This window comes from Thermobia domestica, chromosome 4, assembly GCF_964235325.1.
Source record: "Thermobia domestica chromosome 4, izTheDome1.hap1.1, whole genome shotgun sequence".
Taxonomy (NCBI): domain Eukaryota; kingdom Metazoa; phylum Arthropoda; class Insecta; order Zygentoma; family Lepismatidae; genus Thermobia; species Thermobia domestica.
In genome coordinates, this window is record NC_137457.1 from 295785370 (window position 1) to 295805854 (window position 20485).

General features: G+C 37.7%; 1 protein-coding gene and 1 non-coding gene across 2 annotated transcripts in view; both read right to left on the reverse strand.

Annotated features, from left to right (window-relative positions):
• LOC145684206 (17-beta-hydroxysteroid dehydrogenase 13-like) overlaps positions 1-20485 on the reverse strand; it is a 187402-nt gene that overhangs the window by 159430 nt on the left and 7487 nt on the right. The window lies entirely within an intron of this gene.
• TRNAF-GAA (transfer RNA phenylalanine (anticodon GAA)) lies at positions 15213-15285 on the reverse strand. Its single transcript has one exon. It is a non-coding gene; the product is annotated as a tRNA-Phe (tRNA).

Here is a 20485-nt window from a genome sequence, read left to right on the forward strand (position 1 = left end):
TTGCGTATGTAACATTGAAACTACTTAGTTTTTGTACTTATACTCATTACCTGTAATTAGTATTACTATGTGTACTTACTGTATTGCCCTTTGAACATATGTAACCTCCGAAGTACTTACACTTTCATTACTCGTATGCAACTTACCTTTTCACGTACGTAGTTTCACCGCCGAACTGTAATTGAAGTTCATAAGTACTCGTAATGTACCTTTGATTTGAATCAAACTTGTGGTAGTATGCTAATTACTAAGCTTTTGCCATTAATATTAACATACGGCTGAAGGGCACTTACTCAACCTTCATACTCACCCTTTCAGGACAGCAGGAAGCATTCTTTCTTCTTTGAAGATCATTAACTTCCAAGATCAAACCTCTTTGGTTTAACTGCTTCGTACTCTCTTATATTCATATACGGAGTTGATTTGTATGTAAGAAATAATACAGTAATTAGTTATCTTTTGTAATTGTTTGGTAGGAATTATCATATTTCTACTTTTACATAAGTTCAGAATAATTTTGTTGCGTGTAATGACAACATTTAAGTACATAGGGCATGTATAAAGAATTAGTAATAAATTAATTTAATATTTAATTGTATTGCATGGATGTGATACAGTACAGTAATTCTCTTTAATTGGTTGGAAGAGGGAAAAAACGTGAATGAATTCTTTAACGATCAGCACGCGGAAAGACGGAATGAAAAAAAGGATGAAAAATCACTTTTTTTTCTTTGGCGCAACTGAATAAGGTCGCCGAGGTTTATGTTAATTTATTTTTTGTTTCGTATCGTCTGAGAGGAAATTTACCTCTTTGAAATGTCTGCAGAATGTAATTTATATGAATTCGTGTCATTGTACCACCATAGTCGCTTAGTTATATATATTAAGAAAACGATTATACAGGTATAATAACAAGGATAGCTGATTGAGTTTCTGTAACAGGTAGCAAGAGTCTTATTTCTGTTTTTCACTCTCTCTTTCTCTCTTTCTTTCTCTCTCTCTCTCTCTCCCTCAATGTGTGTGTGTGTGTGTGTGCGTGCGTGTGTGTGTGCCTGACCTTCAGAACTCTCGCACAAATGATCTTTAAATTGAATATTTTCTTTCGCCTTTTAGGAAAGATATGTTATATATGAGGCTAGAAGTTTGGATGCTATGATTAAAATATATTTCATTATTGAACTGTACATAAACGCACAAATAGTTAATAAGACATATTATGAAGAATCAAAACATACTTATTTCTTACTGATTGTGTAAACACTTGACGTAAATATACGTACGTGTTTGTATTTCGAAAGTGAAATGAAATATTTGAAGTTTTACGTCCAACGCATATACCGGCTAAGCTAAAGGATACGCCTAAATAAGGTAAGCATTTATAAATTGCTGAAATGAGGAAAGTAGTAGGAAACGGAAGAACCACGAGAAACCCTATGCACACAGTGTTTGTTTACCAAAAAGCTCACTTGGTGCGCTGGGATCGAACCAAGTACCCCTGTACCAGAGATGAACTATACCACTGAGTACTGCAGCTCTTGTTTGTATTTGAGTTTATTTTCTCACGATTATATTTTTGGATAAAGGAGAGGAATGCATAAGGTACGCATTTATAATTTGGTGGAACGATAATGTAGGAGGAAATGGGAGAACTACGGGCACAATATTTTGTACTAGAAATACACTCTGAATGAACGAAAGCATTTCGCTTCAGAAGTGACTTAGTTTATGGACAGTACTATTTACTGTTTACGAAGTGTTTGTACCAAACATTTTATAAGGAAAGAAACGTATTGTAGGTAAATAATGTTGCAAGCGTAACATGGCACAGTTAACGGATCAAATTCTGAATATGGAATTAGATTTTTTATCTATCTGTATACATAATACATTAGATTGAAGGAAATGGATCGAAAATAATGTTGTGTTATATTATTGAAGTTGATTCCTTGACTGAAGGATATTTCTTTTAACACTGAAAACCCACAATTATTTCCCATTGAGAGTTCAATAGTGACTATGTGTATAAAAATAGTAGATTAGTAAAGGAGATATATGTAATATCAAGAATGCACATTAGGCATCTAAACAGTGTAGGTAGCGACATTAATAGTGCGTTTGTTTTTTTTTTTTTTTTTTTAGGATTAGCTTTATATAAAAAATTGAAACATTCAATTTATAATAAGGGATACCACTTGAAACACTATAGTTTGATTAAATTGTTTTACAGCGTCAGGAAAACGCAGAAGGCAAGCAGCAGCACAATTGGCGACAACTATTAGCCTGACTGTAAACTATGCGATTTAGTGTAAATGAGAGACCAGGATGCCTTGTGTATGTAATAATAATAATAATAATAATAATAATAATAATAATAATAATAATAATAATAATAATAATAAGAAGAAGAAGAAGAAGAAGAAGAAGAATGGTTAATTTTGGCACCTAGAAGATTATGCAATCAACATATCGTAACTGTTTTGAGGGTTGCATATGATTTTTAGAGGCAGCCTGATACGATTTTACTTAAGAAGTGTGCTTAAGTATTAATTGTGTTGAACAATTTTTTTCGTGATCTTGAATTAAGACGAATAGAATATGTTAGATAAACTAGAAATTATTCCCACCCATTGCTATGCTATTGGATTGAAATACTGAACTTAACTATTTTCAGGAAATTGTTCAGTTACTGTTTCACTGGATCTTTGATTGATTAAAATTTAAGATCAAGGCTACATGAAACGAATGCCGTTGTTTAAAGTGAAATTTGAGTTATTTCTATGATTTGTAACCGAGGAACGTAGTCCATTGGGAAGTTTCCAGAAATAGGAAGAGATGGACTTAATTCTAAGCAAGTGAGAAATGGATTGTTTTAAGATAGCATTGGGTAAAGTTTAACCTTTAACTGCCCTACACACCGTCTACAAGATGTAACTAGCTCTATTAAGAGTTAGTGAATTTTAGATATAACGAAAGCTTAACGCAGTATACTTGACATTTATGCTACGTAAAAATAACGTATTTTTTAAAATAATGTTTCATAAGTTTTTTGTAAGTTTGTGATTTCTGTGACAAAAATTTGCATTAGGAAGTGTGCTGCAAGCTATTTTGTATTTGTACAATTATTACTATAATTATATTTGCTATACTTCAAACAAAGTCAACAAGACAGGCCTAATAAATGACGTCTCATTATTTTATTTAACAAAACATATTGTATTCAAATTATTTTGTTTGAAATGTATGAAAACTATATAATTATGTTCTTATATTTGATATTGAGGAATTTTCCGCTGTACTATAATCATAAGACTTCTAAGAAGGAAGTGAAGAATAGCAAGCAAAACGAAAATGGCACCAACTGTGTGTAAATCAACAATTCACAAATTTTAATGCAAGTTGGCTGCTAGTATGCAACTGACAGATTGTTAGAGACTTGCAGATGCTCGCTTGCTTCTAACTTAGAGATCAGAAAACTTTTAAAGTTCCGCAAGTCTAGTGCAAGTGAAGCGCAAACTTATGCTATGTAGGAGGTGATATACTCTGCAATGAAGCAGAAATGGAACTGGTGGGTCACATACCTAGAACAGGTGGAAGATGGACGAGAAATAACATACATTGAATTTTCTAGAGATAAGAAGCGATGTACATAGAAGACAATCGAATACAAAATGTATAGTGATACCAGTCGTTTAGCAGAAACTGTACAAATGGAAAAGATCAGCTGACGGAAACATGTATGAGAAAATGATGGAGACCTTCATTCAGCAGACGATTGATATCATTTGAATACATATGAAAGTGGGTTTTCAGTGTTAAAAGAAATATCCTTCAGTCAAGGAATCAACTTCAGTAATATAACACAACTTATTATTTTCGATCCATTTCCTTCAATCTAATGTATTATGTATACAGATAGATAAAAAATCTAATTCCATATTCAGAATTTTATCCGTTAACTGTGCCATGTTACTCTTGCAACATTATTTACCTACAATACGTTTCTTTCCTTATAAAATGTTTGGTACAAACACTTCGTAAACAGTAAATAGTACTGTCCATAAACTAAGTCACTTCTGAAGCGAAATGCTTTCGTTCATTCAGAGTGTATTTCTAGTACAAAATATTGTGCCCGTAGTTCTCCCATTTCCTCCTACATTATCGTTCCACCAAATTATAAATGCGTACTTTATGCATTCCTCTCCTTTATCCAAAAATATAATCGTGAGAAAGTAAACTCAAATACAAACAAGAGCTGCAGTACTCAGTGGTACAGTTCATCTCTGGTGCAGGGGTACTTGGTTCGATCCCAGCGCACCAAGTGAGCTTTTTGGTAAACAAGCACTGTGTGCATAGGGTTTTTCGCGGTTCTCCCGTTTCCTACTACTTTCCTCATTTCAGCAATTTATAAATGCTTACCTTATTTAGGCGTATCCTTTAGCTTAGCCGGTATATTCGTTTTACGTAAAACTTCAAATATTTCATTTCACTTTCAAAATACAAACACGTACGTATATTTACGTCAAACAATAATACATAGTGTTTACACAATCAGTAAGAAATAAGTATGTTTTGATTCTTCATAATATGTCTTATTAACTATTTGTGCATTTATGTACAGTTCAATAATGAAATATATTTTAATCATAGCATCCAAACTTCCTAGCCTCATATATAACATATGTTTCCTACAAGACGAAGGAAAATATTCAATTTAAAGATCCTTTGTGCGAGAGTTCTGAAGGTCAGGCACACACACACACAGATAGATAGAGAGAAAGAAAGAAAGAAAAAAGAAAGAGTGAGAAACAGAAATAAGACTCTTGCTACCTGTTACAGAAACTCAATCAGCTGTCCCTGCTATTATACCTGTATAATCGTTTTCTTAATATATATATAACTAAGCGACTATGGTGGTACAATGACCTGAATTCATATAAATTACATTCTGTAGACATTTCAAAGATGTTTCCTCTCAGACAATACGAAACAAAAAATAAATTAACATAAAACCCTCGGCGACCTTATTCAGTTGCGCCAAAGAAAAAAAAGTGATTTTTCATCCTTTTTTTCATTCCGTCTTTCCGCGTGCTGATCGTTAAAGAATTCATTCACGTTTTTTCCCTCTCTTCCAACCAAGTAAAGAGAATTACTATGCTGTATCACATCCAATGCAATACAATTAAATATTAAATTAATTTATTACTAATTCTATATACATACCCTATGTACTTAAATGTTGTCATTACACGCAACAAAATTATTCTGAACTTATGTAAAAGTAGAAATATGATAATTCCTACCAAACAATTACAAAAGATCAGTAATTAATATTTCTTACATACAAATCAACTCCGTATATGAATCTAAGAGACTACGAAGCAGTTAAACCAAACCGGGTCGAGGCATCTCACTACACAACCTCTCCCGCTTCGATGCGAAAAGTGTCAAAAAATGTAATTCGCATCCAACATCAAAATGTCCAAATCAAACAACGTGTGGCTTTTGCTCTGGGTCTTACTTCACTAAGGTCTGTCCAAATACACACTAACCGCCTAAATGCACCACATATCCTGAACAACAACCTACGTTCAGTTATAAATGCAAAGCCAGGTCACCAGTGGATGAGACTAAACCTGAACTTGTGGTACCTATAAGAACGCCGGAAACTAAATCTGAATCTCCGCCTATCACCTCAGTATATCAACCTATCACTATCGAACAACTTCTTGCATTTTTCACCGTAGCTCTGGAAAACATTCATCCATTTCAAAGACAATATATACTCCAACAAATCCAATTTACAGCTCACTCTTAACGTCACATTAAATGATACATGTTCAGGTCCGTATGCTTATTTCCATGCTACTGCGGTTCCACCTAGCTCTTAAAAACCTCCTTACTATCTACCGATCATTATGGCTTTAATATTTCTGTTTCTGAATATCCGGTCTCTTCAATCACATAAACCACTGTTTGAACAACTGCTACTAGAAGAAAAAGTCAATGCATTTCTCCTTAACGAAACTCATCTGAAGCCTAAACAAAGCTGCAAATTTTCACGATACACACTGCTCAGACATGACACAACCATACCCATGTGCCGTGCAAATGGCGGAGTCGCCCTTGGGTTTTCTACATCAATCGCCTATCGCCAACATTTACTGTCAATACCAAACATCCCGGAATACATCATTACCACTCTATACTACAAAGATATATATGTCACTTTGGCTACCATTTACATCCGCCCTGGTCATGCCATACCTCTCAAATTCTTTCAGTATATCTCAGACACGTTCCGCACCTACATCATTATAGCAGACATAAATTTTCACAGTCGAACAGCCCACCAAAAGGAAGAATTTCTAGATTTCATTGCAACCGAAACATCCGGCACATTCCATACCCTGCCTCATTCTACCCAACCGATCTCGGATACCACTCCAGACGTTGTCATTACTTCAGCCAGTCTCTCTGCACATTGTACTCTCACAGTACTCGATCCGCTTGGTAGTGGCCATGTTCCCGTTAAATTATCCACACCGTCCAGCACCGCACTTACCTCCTGTCACTCGTACCACGTTACGCTTCGACAAAGCCGACTGGCCAGGATATCGAAATTACCTTAGTAACATTTTTGCAACCTCAATTCTATCAGAAACGGAGGAAGATCTTCATAATTCTATCACCGATCTAAAGCTCATTTTTTGGATTTAAAAAGGACATCGGGAAAAATAGACTTAATTTCGAACTTTATTAACCAAGCCTCGTATATTTCCAAACATTCTAGAAACTCTTCTCTCACCGCTTTGGTATGTTTCTTCGTTTGTGTTGGTGAGCCTCAGTTCGATTTCATGGCTATATATAGACATATGATGTGGACACAGCGACTCCCTTTGTGATTGCTTTTGAGTCCAGAAAACGGGACACTTGCAATAACACCTACATGTTGTTATCGCCCATCGCTGGTTAGTTAATTCGAAGCATCCGCATCTCTTCAGCCAAAGAGCTTGGACTCAACATTATACGTCATAAGCGGGAAACTCCAGCCCCAAGCACTCATACGCATTAGCCAACTGAAAGGAGCTTCAGTGTGTTTTTGGTTACGCGTGCCTGTTGGGCATTTTTTCGAAGAGCACCCGCAAAGGCGAGTAGGGTGCGTTATGTTCCATGACTAAGAAAGAAGCGCTCCCCTTGGAAGGGTCGAGCTAAAGTAAAAGTTCGATTTGTGAGTCGCATATAGTAAACATTAACATTTTCAAGTGTGTCTATAGTATCAGTGTCTCTGTAATGAACGTTTGAGTTCGAACCTACGGGTAACAAGGATTAAGAGCATCAGTTAAGACGATCACTCACTTCTATTAGCGGGAAGCTGAATTGGGATCCCGAAGTTACACACGCCGCTCCAAGCTCATCCTGGCCTCAGCCTAAAAACTTCTTGCGAACCTGTCATCTAGTGGATTCTACCCCAGGGCCCCAGTGATATCAACTGACCGGTCGAAGATTAACTGTGAGTAGTTAAAACATTGATTCGTTCATATATTTTAAAAGCCACCACTTCGTTACACGTACTCAAAGAGAATTAAAAAGAAAAGATTAAAATAATCAGAGAACATTAATAATAGTTACTCGTTTGTTTGTAATTCTCTGTATTAATTTTAATTGTATATTTCATATCTAGTAACATTATATTTTTACATAGTTTAACTAGGTCTTGTGATTTATATTTTTCAGTGAATTCTTGTCCGTTAATATTCTCGCCAAAATTCACCATTCATACATATTTTACTTTACGGTACTTATGTTTTATTGACCTGTGTGCCCAGCTTCGGTTTCAATAAGATATAAGTGCGGAAGCGATCGTGACCTGCCGTGGCAAAGCTGGGTAAAAGCAAATGAATGCTTAGGCTTTTAGAATTTCAACGCCAGCAGGGAAACACGATTACAATTCTTTGGATAGAATAACTACAGCACTCCATGACGCTACCAGCCGTTTTATACCGACTAGTATATCCCATAGTTATCACCTACCGCTCCCACCCCATTATTTACCACTTATCAGATGTTCACGAGCACTCTACAAAGATTACAAACGTACAGGAAATCTAGAGTCATTGCACTTACATCGTCAATTTCAACGCACAGCTCACATTTATGTTAAAGCATATAAACTCCGTCAATGGATAAAAGCTTGCAATAATTTGGCAGACGATGCACACCCATCCAGATACTGGAACCGTTTCAACATGCTTACTGGTCGCAAGACCCATACTACCTATCCTCACCTAGAAAATGAGAATCCTCTTCAGACAGATAAAGAAAAAGCAGACGCCTTCGCAACCTATCTAGAATCTATTTTCACGCCGTCTGGAGCTGCCATTCCTCGCAGGCATCCCACACATACCTTTAACATAAATTCACCAGAACTTCAACCCAGCACGTCTCATGTTTAACCCGACCATCCTCTTGCTACGCCTATCACTGTAACAGATATCAACTCCGTCACGGCTCGCAAACGCAATACTGCCCCTGGTCTGGACTCAATCACTTATCATGTCAAAGAAGAGCCTCTCGCCTTACTACACCTTTTAGCAACTATATTTACGTTTATTCTCCGCACAGGTTATCTTCCCCCTCAGTGGAAGACTTCCAAAACACTCATGTTTGCTAAGCCACACAAACCACTAAATTCCGTATCATCTTACAGGCCCATACAATTAACTCCGACTTTCAGCAAAATATTGGAACGCATCCTCGTCAAAAGACTTCACACTCACTTAACAGCGAAAAATTTGCTACCTTTACATCAAGCTGGTTTCCGACCAGGATATAGTATTAACGATCAGTTACTTCGCCTCACCAACATGATCACTAATCATTACAATTCTTCCAAGTCTGCCTGTTTAGTTTTATTCGATCTCGAAAAGGCATTTGATAAAGTATGGCACCTGAGACTTTTATTCAAGCTTCTGTCTTTCCGTCTTCCTATCACGTACATCCGCTTCATCTATAATTTTCTTTCAAACCGCCTGGCTTATATCTACATCAATGACAGTGTCTCTTATCCTGTTTTTCTTCATAGCGGCGTTCCGCAAGGCTCTGCCTTGTCCCCACTGATGTATCTGCTTTATGTCGCTGACATGCCGTTCTTACCGCAAAACATCCATACTTTTCAGTACGCCGATGACACGGCTTTCCTGGCGTTAACAAAAACTATCTCTCAAATAAACACTGCGGTCCGTCGCTTTAGCGATTGGTGTCGGACGTGGCGCTTAACAATAAACGCTACCAAAACTCAGGCCATAGTCTTTATTCCACCAAAACGTCGATCACGAGTTCATCGAAACCCAGCTCGTCTTGCCCTTACCGTCAATGATACTGCCATACAGCACTCAAATACAGTGAGCTACTTGGGTATAACATTTGATCATCATCTCACATGAGGTCCACACCTCGCTACCGTCGTAAGCAAAGCCAAAAATAGATTAAATTTACTTAAATGTCTCATAGGCACAACGTGGAGTCTCCATTCTTCTACGCTCATCAACACCTACAAGGTCTTCCTCCGTCCCGTACTTACATATGGTTTTACCTCATGGATATCAGCAAGCGCAAAACATTACGAAAAGCTGTTAATAATGGAACGACATGCTCTCCGCCTAGCCTACTGCAATTAAATTACCAAGTCCAACCCGTGAATTGTACGACCGCATCACATTTCCTCACCTTCTTTATCATATTGAAGCTCTTCGTATTAAATATATAACTCAACGCTATGACAGCGAACATGCTTTATTTTTTGAAACCGTTTACAGTGACGCTCCCTACACTCACAGCCATCACCACACGTCTACACCTCTCTCACTGCTTTTCGCATTATATAAATATACCGTACCTCCAAATCATCCGGACTATAACATCATCAGTATCCTCATCACATCACACGTACCGGCCCACATTTCACCTTCATATAAAGCACAGTAAACCCGCTTGTTACTAACAGAACCTCCCCACGTAAAAAAAAAAAAAAAAAATCTTATGGATGTTTAATAAAGTTAATAAATGCTTCTTTGCCCAACAGAAATTCCTTTTTTTCGCCATAATAATGCTAAATTTCTTTCCCAAATAGAGGGTGTAAACCTCGCAATGGGTGCTAGCTACACCATAGCTAGCTAACCTAAAAAAAAAAAAAGTTAAGCCAATGAGGTTTGACGTTGGAAGTTAATGGTCTTCAAAGAAGAAAGAATGCTTCCTGCTGTCCTGAAAGGGTGAGTATGAAGGTTGAGTAAGTGCCCTTCAGCCGTATGTTAATATTAATGGCAAAAGGTTAGTAATTAGCATACTACCACAAGTTTGATTCAAATCAAAGGTACATTACGAGTACTTATGAACTTCAATTACAGTTCGACGGTGAAACTACGTACGTGAAAAGGTAAGTTGCATACGAGTAATGAAAGTGTAAGTACTTCGGAGGTTACATATGTTCAAAGGGCAATGCAGTAAGTACACATAGTAATACTAGTTACAGGTAATAAGTACAAAATCTAAGTAGTTTCAATGTTACATACGCAAAAAGGCAACAATGGAGTAATGAGACTACAGTCCAGTAAAACGTCATCATAAGTATGTGTAATTACATGTCAGTAATTGTTCCTAAAGTACCGGTAGAAAATCAGTAACAATAAAGTTCAATTACAAATGGGTTCTTGTACGTCAATAAAAATATTCAGTACTTCAACGAGTGTACTCGAGTAATTAGAGAGTACGTACTTAGAGTAATTAAAATATTCATTACTTCAACGACAGTACTCAGAGTATGTACATAGAGTACCTAGAGTAATTAGAGTGTAAGTACTTAGAGTACTTAGTGCATGTACAGAAACTAATTGAAAAAGGCGACACAGTAATTGAAAAGATGCAGATATTTCTACTCTGCCCCTGCTCTAGACACCAAAGAATCGCAGCACTGTTTTCTATTTTATTTTATATAGTGGACTTTCATCCGAAAATAAATAACGAGATAGTAATATGAAGTCTTACTTCAGTACTGAAAAATTATTTCCTAAAAAAAAAATTTAAAAATAAAAAGTAAGAAAGAAAAACTTCCGGGATTTTATAAAGCAATATTTGGTTTTAGTGTGGAGTTGTATGGTGAGAGATAATAATAATAATAATAATAATAATAATAATAATAATAATAATAATAATAATAATAATAATAATAATAATAATAATAATAAAAGCACTTAATGCCCCTCATCTGTCTAGGGTCGTGATTCCCATGGGGTAAATTTGATTTTCAACGTGGCAGCTCAAGAATGTATGTATGTTAAATAATTTATAAAATGAAAAAAAGAAAAAAGGAAACAAAAGAAATAAAAAGTGAAATCTTTTAAAGTTTACGTTCCACGATTATGCCGGCCAGGCCAAAAGAGACGGTGATGATGAGAAATGAATGAAATAGTGTTATGAAGAAAGTGGGAGAAAACGGAAGAACCCCGAGAAAACCCACGCACGGTGTTTTTTGCACCACAAAATTCAATTGGCGTGAGCGGGAGCCGAACCAGGGACCCCACTCACCATGGGTGAGCGCTCTACCAGTGAGTCATTGCGGCACCATAAAAGAAGCAGTTGACTGTTAAAAGTTGTTGAAATAAATATTTTATTTTCACTTTCACAGAAGCGTTTCTATAAATATAGAAGGTATAGTGAAAAGCCTTTAAATCTATGATTATTAACACCGAATTGGATATCTCTACGTAAGAGATCTTTTTTGCCATGAAAATAGTATGAATTATAACAATAGGTACAAAATTTCGCAATATGTAATACAAGGCAATAAATAAATGATTTCGAATTTAAAAAAAAAATCTATTGTAAAATCATGTTTACAGAGCAATTCGTCACCATTCCGTTTGCAGATATCCAGGGCATCATTTGTGCATGCGCCATGGTCCAGGACGGCAAATTTTGTTTTATAGTATTTTATTTAACAATCACCAGATACAGCTCAAAGGAAATTTTTATATTGAATATCTAACAACCATAATAATGGGAAGGATTTGGGAATGTATTGGCCAGGGCTTGTTTAGAAAGTACCTTACGAAGGTAGATTTGCCTCGTAAGATCGAGGAAAACCCTGGAAAACCGCAGTCAAGATGTCCGGCGGCGGGAATCGAACCTACGACCTCCCGAATGCGAAACCAACGCTCTACCACTTTGAGCTACTTTGCTCGGTAAAAAGTTTTGGAGAGCATCAAATTTTCTCGAACCAATTTCTTTTTGTGCAATCAAATGAACTCTCATTTTATTTAGCTAAAACTGAAAATTATATGCAAGTTATAAAGTTGGATTGTATTTTTTTTCACTTCCACTTAAACATTGATAATTCACTTCACCGTTTCAAATTTTCTATACCGGTATCAGTGATGGACCTAGCCCGGGGCCGGGGAGGCCTTGCACCCAAGGGCGCCGATCCTGGGGGTCCGCCCCCCCCCAAAGCTCATGTGGGCGCCCCTAGTGTATTTCTGAATATACAATATTTGGCATAATATGAATGCAATTTGTCTTAACATCCTCATATATATATACCTTCTGCGTCTGAGAGGGCCCCCCCAAATTTACAGAGAAATCGGCGCCCTTGCTTGCACCCCCAGTTTTTTAAGTGACAAAAATAATTGAAGCTATTATTTATATATTTCTGAAAGTTTTTGGTAATCGTGTTGGAAAATTTTTGAAACATTTTGTTATGTAATATGAAAAAAAAAAATACTTGAGGTCCACAATATCAACGTTCAACCTAGTCATAATATCCATTGAGAGAGAGTCAAGTTGGAAATTCCTGCAGAATTCATGAAAAATTGTAAACTCATTATATACCTATCATAGTCTGGGTTCTGGCTGCCTCCCCCACCCCCCAAGTTTTTACTAGATCCGCCACTGCTTATTAGAAGGAATATGGTTTCTGCGATGGCATAAATGCTTTAGCACATGGTTAAACCAAGTCTGTTAGTGTCAAGGGAGATTTTGTTAAAACTTTAAAACAGTTTTTAACAGGTAAATCAATCTTTTGTATCCTTGTACTAATAATAATAGTGACGCAATAAGTAGACAGCCCCTTTTGCAAAAATAAATTTCAGGCCTCCTAAAACATTAATAATAAAAGAAGTTACGATCGTACAAGAATTAAATGAGTTACAATTAGTTATGGCAAATTGCAGCAAACAAAAATGCAAAGTTAATGCACTGTTCAACATTACTAGATTTTATTGCCTATGAGAGATATTCAATTATTTAACAGATAAATTATTAACACTTTGAAATCCAAGCTACTATAGTAACCGCGACGACTCGTGAAGCCTGTGCTTTACACGAATCATAGAACTGCTTTCTCTCACGTGTCATGAATCGGAAGAATTCGGTACGATTCGTGGAGATACGACCCGCTCGAGAGAGTAATACTCCCAGAAGTACGTTTTTTCGCGCGCTATTCTAGCCAGCTGTTTTACGCGCTATCTTAGTCAGTTGTTTCAAGTTGGTCACAAAATCTATATCATTTAGTACAAGGGAAACAAAACGAGCCTTATATCATGGAGTACAAAGGCAACAAAACGAGCCCTGCGGAGCTTCTAACCCGTTCCTACTACTACTACTACTTATCTGCACAAAAGTCAGTAAATCACATTTTTGAGTGTTATTTTCGTATTATTTTAATTTAAAAAGTGATATAAAAATGTTTAAAAAAAACTCCTCGGGCCGGGTTTGAACTCACGCCAAAAGAGATTTTCATTACTAGCATATAGCGCTAGCCCATTCGGCCACGAGGACCAAGAATAAGAATAGTCTGAATTCTGCTATTTGAATGCAACGTGGCAAGACATAGATAACGCCAACCAATCAGAACTGTGTTTTTCGTTCCTGCTTCCGGGAGCATTACTCTTCTGACCTAGTTCTGTGGAGATACCTTCCGAACGCACGCTTGAGAAAAAAAAAAAATGAAACAACAGGAGTACACCAACAACCTTGCCAAACTTAGAGGACAGGACAAACAGGCGAAAGAAACAGCACTTAAAGAAACTATAAAACGATTCGAATTAAACGCTAATAATAATAATAGCAAAAATAACGAAACCAAGAATAACAACCAAACAAAACCTTAGCGGCAGTCCGACAACACTGCACCTTCAAGAGATGTTCTCCGTGCAGCACGAGATACGATACTGACAAACTTTCAGGGGTTGGGTTCACGACCGGACACACCCTCGCATTCTATTGAGTGGTGAAATTGGTAACTCATCGCGACTACTATGGTCCAAACGTACCGCACGATAGAGATCTGCACGGGCTCGGGCCGGACTCGGACTTACAAAGTATAATGTATATCACTTTGGGCCCGGGCCGTAAATTTTAAAATAGACAACCATATTACTCGGGCCTTTTCGAGCTTAACTTTGTAAATATACTGAACAACGATATTTATTGGACCGTTCTTTCTGGAGAACTTTCGGGCTCATTTGATTATTACACGAACTCGGGCCTAAATGCTAAAACATATTTCAGACCCAAGTCGGGCCTCAAATTATAAATTCACGGGCTGGGTCGGGCCCGGGCTAAAAATTCTGGCCCGTGCAAACCTCTACCGCACGAGTAAGAGACCGAAGTACAATCGCAAATTTCGACTAGTTAGAGTTGATTTGATTTTAAGATCCCTATCAGCAACCAGGCTATTTGGGACGGGACCTACTGAGTAACTTGGAAACTGAACCACATGAGCTCCCACCAGAAATTAAACTCGGGTCTACCACGCCAAAGGCGCATACGCTAACCGCTTAGCCACGAATGAGCTCTTCGACTAGTTAGAAACAACGTATAAGCGAAAGGAAGTGTTTTCTGTAATCACAGCTAACTCGGAAGCTGTAATAATAATAGCGTAATAATGATTTAAAAAATAATTGAAAATGTTCATTACTTTACTTAATTAGGTTCTACTTTTGACTGTATGAGTCAATTTGAACAGACTTCTGTAAGTTAAAGAAAACTATGTTCTGGTTAACTTCTAGGAATAAAAGCATAAACATTTATCAATTTGAAGTTTTTTTTTTTCTTTCTTTTCTTTTTTAAAGGAAAAAAAAATGTCCAGGTGATTACTGCCAATTGTATTAGAGCAACTTAATGTACGTACTTTGAAAACAAAGAAATAAAAAAAGGACTTCTGCCGAAACCCGGGATCGAACCAGGGACCTTTAGATCTTCAGTCTAACGCTCTCCCAACTGAGCTATTTCGGCGATGGTGCAACGTTGCTTTTGCCACATAGGAATCCAGGTCGTGGGTGGGTGAGTGATATGTGTAAATCCGTGGTATTTCTTTACAGTCTAGAGGCGGTAACTTTTTAATGACCCAGGACGGCAAAAAATGATAAACACGGCCCTGCAGCCACCTAATCACCAATGTAGTAATATTTTAGTTGTTTTGAACGTAGTAATATATCTTCTACAAATGTAATCAGATTTTTAAAAAAAAATACTATTTTGATTTTATTTTAATTATCTTTTTCCTTTTCTTCATTCTAATTATTTTTGTTTTCGTACTTTACAATATTTCTATAACTTTTTTAATGTAGTAAGTTTTTCATATATTTCTTTCTATCACTCGAAAACTTTTTGAATAAAATTAGTAGCGCAAGCAAGAAAAATGTTCACAACGGTGAGCATAATGATTTTAGGAAGAACTAGATGGGACTTGGCCAAAAAGAGGTTGCGAACCGTCGTCTAGGTCCTTTCGACAAATAATGGCTTCGAAAAACATCAGTTCTCCAAAAAGATTTATACAACTGTTGAATGTAACATAAACCGTAATAATCGATAAATTCAAATTTACCTCGCCTCAATATGACCCGCTCGAGAGAGTAATGCTCCCGGAAGTACTCTTTTTTCCGCGCGCTACCCTAGCCGTTGTTTTAAGTTGGTCACAAAATGTATACCATGTTGGTCAAGGTGGAATAAAACGAATCCTTTGGGGCTTCTAACCTACTACTACTACTACTACTACTACTACTACTACTAAGTAGATAACTTTTTGAGTATTATTTTCATCTTATTTTAGTAAAAAGTGTTATGAAAATGAAAAAAAGTAAAAAATACTTTCCGTGGGTCGGGTTCGAACCCACGCCATAAGCGACTTCCGTTACTAGCACGTAACGCTAACACGGTCAGCCACGAGGACCGACAGGAGTGAATGTTTGTTTTCTGCTATATGGACGATACGTGGCAAGAAATGGATAACGCCAACCAATCAGAACCGTGTATTTCGCTCCCACTTCCGGAAGCATTACTCTACCGAGCTAGTCCTACCTCAATGCGTATATTTTATTCACGCTCGACCTTAGCCATAGGAGCTAAATACACGGTTCTGATTGGTTGAAGATATCCGTTTCTTGCCACGTAGCTGACATCAAACGCCTACTGCTGTGGGTCCTCGTGGTCGAGCAGGCTAGTAATGATAATTGCTTTTGGCGTGGGTTCAAACCCAGCCCAAAGAAAGGTTTTTATTTTTTAAAAATTTTAAGAACACTTTTATCATCAAAATAATATAAAAATAACACTCATTTGCCCTTCTACGTAATATATAATGCATAAAAAGTTATTTCCTTAAGCAAAACTACGAAACACAGCTGAGCTAGCGAAAGGGGTTAGAAACTCCGCAGGGCTCGTTTTGTTCCACTTTGAACCCTATAATAATACCATGTAACATTACGTCGCACTCGAGTAATCGCTAAAGGACTAGCTCAGGAGAGTAATGCTCCCGGAAATAGGAACGGAAAACACAGTTCTGATTGGTTGGCATTATCTATGTCTTTTCACGTTGCATTGAAATAGCAGAATTCAGACGGTTCTTGTTGTCGGTCATCATGGCCGAGTGGGTTAGCGCTGTATGCTAGTGACGAAAATCTCTTTCGGCGTGAGTTCAAACCCGACCCGAGGAAAGTTTTTTCAAACTTTTTTTTTTACATTTTTATAACACTTTTAAAATTAAAATAATACGAAAATAATACTCAAAAATGTGATTTACTTACTTTTGTGCAGATAAGTAATAGTAGTAGTAGGAACGGGTTAGAAGCCCCGCAGGGCTCGTTTTGTTGCCCTTGTACTCCATGATACAAGGCTCGTTTTGTTCCCCTTGTACTAAATGATATAGATTTTGTGACCAACTTAAAACAACTGACTAGGATAGCGCGTAAAACAGCTGGCAAGAGTAGCGCGCGAAAAAGCGTACTTCCGGGAGTATTACTCTCCCGAGCGGGTCGTATCGCTAACGCTCTCGCCTTGGTGTGAGCGGTCCCGAGTTCGATTTCCGGTGGGGGTACTCGATCGAAAAAGTGTAAAACGCTTTCTCAGGCAAGCCACACTGAGATTTTCCTAATTCACACCAGGCAAATGCCAGGGTGGTACCTAACTTATAGGTTCCAGGCCGCTTCCTTCCTTCCCCAATCCTTTCTTCTTTCCCTTTCCCCAGATAGTGTGCTCGCCGAGGGACATCGTTCCTCAAACGTGACGGGCTAAATGGTCTTAGATGCCGAAAGCCCAGAAGTCTAATTCCTAAAATCCTACACCACACTCCGGTGGTGCAATTTCGATGTAGATTTACCCTCACCCGTTTTCTTGTGATCAACTTAACCCTTAACGGTTCACTACCTTTTCCGTCTGCTTCCGGCACTGCTTCCAAAACAACATATCCGCAGACTACTTCCCGCGTAAAATTCACCAGAGTTGTCACCAGGGGGCAATAGCTGCTCTAGCATCACGGAAAGTATGTACACAAAAAACCACAATAAGCAAGATTAAAAAAATGTGAAGTCAAATGGTAACGAAACCTCGTTAAGGGTAAGCAGTTGGCTAAGGTAGAGAGTGAAAAAAAATATGCCGCCTCCCTGAATACTCTTATAGAAAAATAAAAATCAAGCCGTTGGTATAAATAAGATGTAGGATATGCAGTAGTTTTAAGAGTTAATTCCTGAAGCGTGCATATGTAAATCAAGTAGAATTATATAAACAGTGTGAGAAAATTGCAGTTAATTTGTGCACTGAAAAATATATTTTAAAAATATCTAGCCTTGAAAGAATGAAAAAAGAGTGGAATTCAACTAACTTCTAAGGTTGTGTATAAGTGTGTCTAATAATTAGTGTATCTGACTTCGCGGTCACGAAAGAGGATGGAAAGCACAAGACAAGTTTCTGAGAGGTTACGTTTTAAGAAAAGAGGAATTGTCGATGCAAAATGTGACTTGTAAATTGGAAACCAAGAACCAGTAATAGTGCTTGGCCCCTAGGCAACTAAAGGAAACGCAGGTCTATACGACCAAGGTTAATAAAAATCATATTGGTCTCAAAATATATTATTCTGGCTTAGACTTTTTATAAACTGACGACTAGAGACTGTCACATTGCATTGAGCTGGCTCGGACACAGGCTCATGTCCTTCAATAAGGCTGACAATCACTTGGACTCGGGCCCACTTCTCTCAACTGTGCTCTAGCTCAATACCCTTGTTGGTGCTCGCGCTCTCTTCGGGTTGACTTGATTTTGAGTTTAACGTCCCGTTCAGCAGAGAGGCTATATGAGACGTGGACCTACTGATTAACCTGGAATCCGAATCACATGAGTTCCCGCCTGGAATCGAACCCGGGCCTCCCACAGCAGCTAATCACTTAGTCACGGAGGAGCTCGCGCTCTCTCTTCGGATCGCGCTTAATTTCTCCAATTGCGATCGTGCTTCCTCGGGCGTGCTGCATCACATTAGTTGGGCTAGCTTCGGCCGCGGTGGCTCAGTGGTAGAGCGTTCACCTCTGGTGCTAGAGGTCTCGGGTTCAAACCCTGCTCCCGCCAAGTGAACTTTGTGGTGGACAAACACCGTGTGCGTGGGTTTTCTCCGGGTTCTCCCGTTTCCTCCCACTTTCTTCATTCCACCATTTCATTCATTACTCATCATCACCGTCTCCTTTAGCCTAACCGGCATAACCGTGGGACGTAAAACTCAAAAATTTCATTTTTTCAGTTGGGCTAGCTCTTATTCGGGCTTGCGCTTACTAATCACATTAGTGCTCGGGCTCATCCCTTATTTAAGCCCACGATCAGTAGGGCTTACGCTTACTAATCACATTAGTGCTCGTTATCATCCCTCAGTTGGGCTTGCGCTTACTATCATAATCATATTAGTGTTTGAGTTCATCCCTCAGTTGGGCTTGCGCTTACTATCATAATCATATTAGTGTTTGAGTTCATCCCTCAGTTGGGCTTGCGCTTACTATCATAATCACATTAGTGCTTTGGTTCATCCCTCAGTTGGGCTTGCGCTTACTATCATAATCACATTAGTGCTCGGGCTCATCCCACAGTTGGGCTCGTGCTCACTCGGGCTAGCGCTTACTAATCACATTAGTGCTCAGGCTCATCCATTAGTTGGGCTCGTGCTCACTTGCGCTTGCTCTTACTAATAACATTAATGCTCGGTCTTATTCGTTTAGTTTAGTTGTGCCCCTCCTCCAATAACATTCATTGGCTAGGAAAACACACATTCACAAAGAACATGGCCAGCTATAAACAATATAAACTCCCCATCCTCTCTTTCATCTACATGCTATGTCTCCATTTGTCGATACAGCCCCTCTTGTACTATGAAACTACTTTACAAGAATATAAACCAACGTCAGTAGAAAATACGTTATAAAATTTAATTTTTGAGGCTCGTTTTGGCGCTCTGGGTAGTCGAAGGCGTTTTGCCCTGCCCTTGGTCCGCCCCTGACCATGTGCATGTAAATATAGAAAAATCATTATGGAATATAAGGATGTTTGCTTCCTTTTATAAACATGACAATGGCCACGTTATTTATGCTTTAAAAATACTTGTTTTGTGTTTACTATTAAGGTTACAGGCAAAAAAACAATTATAACATTGAAAATATAGGTAAAAGGGCTATTTGTTTGCAGGTCATCTTAACCTTGCGTAATCGAGCATCTTTCTTTGTAGTCCTTTTTTTATTATTATTATTATTTTATTTTTAGTGATTAAGAAGTTGTCATATAGAAGAGAAACTGGTTTGTGTAATAATATGTTAATCTTGTTTTCTTACTAAGTTCTCTACCAATACGGTACGTATTCAGGCTCAATGCAAGTTCAGAAGCGCTTATATAATGTTTTCGAGGTGAAATTTGCTGCAGGTTGAACAACAGATACAATACTTGCATCACTTAAACAAGTTTAGTTTTTCAAGGACTTGCAGAGCCGGGCCAAAGACATCTGCCTCACAGGACATTTTTGAAATACATAACTACAATCAAATATATAAAGTTTTAACGTCCAAAAATATTGCCTCTGAAAAAATGGTACAATCTTCAAAATATATATATATAATTTCATGAAATGAAAATATATATATATAATTTCATGAAATGAAAAAATATTGTACAAGATTTAACATCAAATATGCTG